This window comes from Arachis ipaensis, chromosome B5 (assembly GCF_059453495.1).
Source record: "Arachis ipaensis isolate K30076 ecotype BB chromosome B5, ASM5945349v1, whole genome shotgun sequence".
Lineage (NCBI taxonomy): Eukaryota > Viridiplantae > Streptophyta > Magnoliopsida > Fabales > Fabaceae > Arachis > Arachis ipaensis.
The window spans coordinates 118268905-118273936 of NC_142440.1; positions in this window are offsets into that span (position 1 = coordinate 118268905).

The following is a 5032-nucleotide window of genomic DNA, read 5'->3' on the forward strand; positions in this document are numbered from 1 at the left end:
ATCGGTAACTTGGGTTACCTTGAGTTACTAATATCTACATGATTGATAATTGGAGATCTTAATTAGTCTTATTTTCATTGACGCTAATTCAATTAGTAAGTTGATTAAGACTTGTGGATTAGGATTAGTTAAGCCCATTTGACTTTTCTCCAATGTTGGGGTTGACGAAGTGGGTTTGCTCTTCGTAATTATCATATTGAGGTTAGTAATAAAGAAAGTGATCTTTAACCATCATCCATTGCCAAGATCTTTCTTAGTTAATTTTCTTAATTGTCTTGGTTTAATTACTTTTGATAATTAGTTATTGTTTGCTCATTTAATTTCTTGCTATTTATATTTCCATTTATTGCTATCAAACCCCCATTTTCATAGCCAATAATTAAGCACTCGCTTGCAATTCCTAGGGAGAATGACCCGGGATACTACTCCCGGTTATTTTGGTTTGTATTGTGACATTCTTTTAAACTTTGATCGGGTTGGTTATCGGTTTAGGACTATACTTACGACAAAATTCTTTTGTGAAAATTCTAAACTGACAATTAGCTCGCATCAAGTTTTTGGCACCATTTTCGGAGAAGTGCAATGGTGTTATATTATTGGCTATTGTGAATATGTGAATAGTGTGAATAGCTTGCTTTTTGCTTGATTTATTGTTTTGATAGTCGTTAGGAGTTTATTTTTTCTTTGCATTTTGATACTCTTTGTTTTTATTTCCTCTCTTCATTATGAATTCTCATCCTTATAGTTTTGGGTATGGTTATAGAAATATTGTAGGAAATGGAAATTTCAATGGCAGCTTTCACCAAGGAAGGAATTACCAATTGAGAGAGGAGCCACATGCACATATACAATCCTTACGTCAATCTTCTCCTCCACCTTGCTATGACTATAATTTCTCCTATGGTTCATACCAACCTAACGACTATGGTGGCCATTGCTATAATTATAAACCTCAACTACCATATTCATATGACTATCATTCTCAACATTTTTCTCAACCACAATACTCTCAAACCGCACCCCACTTCCAGCAAATACCTCCACATGATCCAAATCCATATCCTCTTTATGAACACCCGTGTGACCATTATGAACGAACACCCGTTGAACCACCACCACTCCAACATCATTACTCCCACAAGCCTCCTGAACCATCACCTCCCATATATGATGGCTACCCCAACACTATAAACCATCTTTTACACCACAACCCTCCATGAAAGATGTAACACCCTATAACCCTAAGCCTTACCTCTAGCCATAAAGTAAAGGGTGACAAAGTTCCACGATAGTTCTAAAGCTCTTACAATAATATATAATCAAAGAATATAATATACTAAAAGCCTTATGAAGGAATAAAACTCAAAGAAACAGAAAATAGAGATACGAAAGTGTGAAGCATTCACACACAATAACCAAAAGCATAAAGGTAAGAAAAGACATTTTAGACACAAGATAAACAAGGAACATATTTATAAATATGTACAGTAGATACGACTGAGTTTTTTGAAAGTTAAATAGATATGCGCTATCTCTTATAGTTAAGCCTCTAAGGTGATAAGTAAAATATACAAAAGTGAGAAAATAACCATATCAAAATAATCAAAAGACCAAAAGAAAGCCATCCTTCGCCTTGTCACCATTCGCAAACTCACCGAGGTGGGTTGCGACATGATGCGTGAGCATCTTATACCCATTTTCTGCTTATTTTCTAGTTAAATTTAGTTAGAATTTAGTGAATTTAGTTATATTTTAGTGTTAAATCCTCTTTGGATGCTACTTTGACTTGTTTTGGTATTTTTACTATTTTAGGTAAAATTCGGACCAATTTGGCAGTTTTGTGTTAAAAAAGAGGAAGAAAGTGGATGTGTGATAAACCCCAATTTTGTGGTTTATCTTGTGTTAAATTTAGTGGATTTTATCAACTTTTTCCACATTTATTCACTAAAATAGAATATTTGTAATTTTCTCTAATTTATGCTTAAGAGTGAAAACATACTTTTGAGGCCCTAAAATTGCTAAATTTAATTCACTTTAATTTCATTCGATGCCTTGATATATTTGTTGAGTGATATTAGCTTTATAAGGTAAGGATTGGATTAAAGAAGTGAAGAAAAAGCATGCAAAGTGGAGAATTCATGAAGAAATAAGGAATTGGAGAAATTCATGGTGATGCGTACGCGTGGGAGGGAAATTTGCCAGGCCACGCGTACGCGTGACCCATGCATACGCGTGACAAGTAGCACATGACCTTATTAAAGGAACACGCTAGAGCGATTTCTGAGCAAAAGGAGATCCAAATCCAACTCATTTCTAAAGCTATTTGAGACAGATTTCAAGAGGGAACAAGGGGAGAGCAATTAGGATAGTTTAGTAACATGCTTTATGTCATATTCTAGAGAGAAGAGCTCTTTCTTCTCTCTAGAATTATGGTAAATTTGGTTAGACTTCTCTTAGGTTTATGCTTGAATTGATGCTTTGATTTATTTTCCTTGCAATTTATTGTTCTCACATTTTGTTCTCTTAGTTTTATTTGCTATTTCCTTCATTTTAGTGCCTTTATGTTTATCACTCTTTGTTGATTTCAATTTCTATTAATGCAATTTATGTTTTCATATTTCTTATTGTCTAATTGAGTTGTTATTATTGTTTCCTTACATTGAGTAGTTGTACATTCTATTTTTTTGTTAATTTACTATACTTTTCTTTTATACCTTCCAAGTGTTTGATAAAATGCTTGGTAGGATTTTAGAGTAGATTTTTATACTCTTGGCTTGGATTGGTAATTTGGAGACTCTTGAATTGTCTAAATCTCTTGTTGATTGGTAATTAAAGGTTGCTAGTTGGCTTGAATTTCACTAAATCTAGTCTTTCACTATGAGTTGACTAGGACTTGTGATCTCAAGTTAATTGTGCTCACTTGACTTTCCTTCAACTGTTAGAGGTTAACTAAGTGAGAGCAATTTCTACTTACCATTACAATTGAGGATGATAATGCGGATAGAAATTTCAATTCTCACTCCTTGCCAAGACCTATTTTAGTTTTTAGTTTATTTTCTTGTCTATCAAACCAAAACCCCAAAAATATACACCCCGTAACTAATAATATGCACACTTCCCTACAATTCCTTGAGAGACGACCCAAGGTTTAAATACTCTCGGTTTTTATTAGTTTGCATTGTGACAAACAAATTAAACTTTGATAGAGGGTTATTTGTCCTTTTGGATCTATACTTGCAACGAGATTATTTTTGTTAAAATTCTAACCGACGATTTCCCTATATCATGTTTTTGGTGCCGTTGCCGGGGAATTACAAATGTGTGTTTGTTATTGGTTATTGTATATATGTTGATACTGTAAATAGCTTGATTTTTGGTTTCTTTGTTAGTTTTGGCTAGTTTTAGAAGTTTCTTTTCATTATTTCTTATTATCATTTGTTTTTATTTTCTCTTGCTACTATGAATTCTCACCACTTTGGCTATGAGTTTTGTTCTAAATATGTTGTAGAGAATTCATCAAGGATGGAACAATCAAAGGTGGGAGGAGCCTCAAGTATATGATCAACCCTCATGGCAACAACCCCCTCCAATGTACTATGAGCATGATGCATACCAATCCAATGGTTATGGTGATCCTACTTGTGATTATCTATCACCACCACCATATGCCTATGAACCCCCTCCTCAATATAGCCCTCAACCACCATACTCACAAGCCTCATACCACCAAACACTTCCATATGATCTTAGCCCATATGCACCATACCAACAACCTTATGAGCCATATGAACCATACATAGAACCACAACAATTCCAAAACAATTACTCCCAAGAACCACCTCCATATATACCATATCCATATGCTTACCAAGATGAACCCCCTTCCTATTATGAACCCTTTCTCCCACATAATGAACCCTCCTATCCACCCCAAACACCAATGGATAACCCTCTCATTTCATATCTCCATGAGCTAAGAGAATGTCGTACCATTGTTCAAGAGCGACTTGAAGCTCTAAGGAGGCAAGATGAATTCATGGCTACCTCAACTAAGGTAGTAAGCAACTTGGCCTCACAATGCTTAAGCGCTCAAAGTACTCCCATGGCCACATGTAAAGAATCAAATAAAGAGTGGAGTATGAAAGAGAGATTAGAAACTCCGGTGGTGAATAAGGAGTGGGATTTTGTATTGGAATAAGTGGGAAAAGTCGAAATAGTTGAAGAAGAGGAAGTGGTTGAAGACTTAGGAGATGTTGAAAGTCCATGGGGAAGCTAAAGTTGTAAAGCCCTCTAAGGTTGAAGAGGTTGATCAAGAGATCGATTCAATTATTGATGAGTTTCTATCTATATTAACTAATAACCTCAATGATTTTGTTGAATCCTTTTCTATTGGACATGAAAAAGAGGTCAAAAAAGAAGGTGCACAACCTCCAGGACCCTTGGTAAGTAATGAAGAAGAAATTGGATTGGAAGAAACTATCAAGATGCGGAGATAAATCAAGAAGAGCACAAGGAAGTGGAACTTGCAAGACCAATAGAAACACCTCTCCCCAAGTGATCACCATCCATTCTTTCATTCAAGTTGGTAAATCTCTTATCCCTAAGCTTTCTTATTCTGCTTGAATATGGTTTGCTTGAGACGGATGGTCAACTTAGAGCTCTTTGTGGCTTTAAGAGCAAAAGGGAGGTGGTTAGTGGTTGGAAACAACATTCAAGATTCATTATGGATAAGAGCTCAATGTTGAAGTGCAAGGATTGGTGTAGAGCTATATTTCTTGGGTCTAGGAAGTTATTTGTGAGATTGATTGAGAACTCGGGTTGCTTGTCATCCAATTAGAATTGTAATAATCAACTTAAATATGGGTGTAAGAACAAAGTTTGGGATCCCGGCATATGTGATAAGGATCAATTTTGGGAGCCCTTAGCTTGTGTGGAACTTCATCAAAGCTTAGTGCTATTAATTTTGAACTTTGGAGCTTATTGGAAGTCCAAGCATTGGTGGGAGTTCTGATAAACCCCAATTTTATGGTTT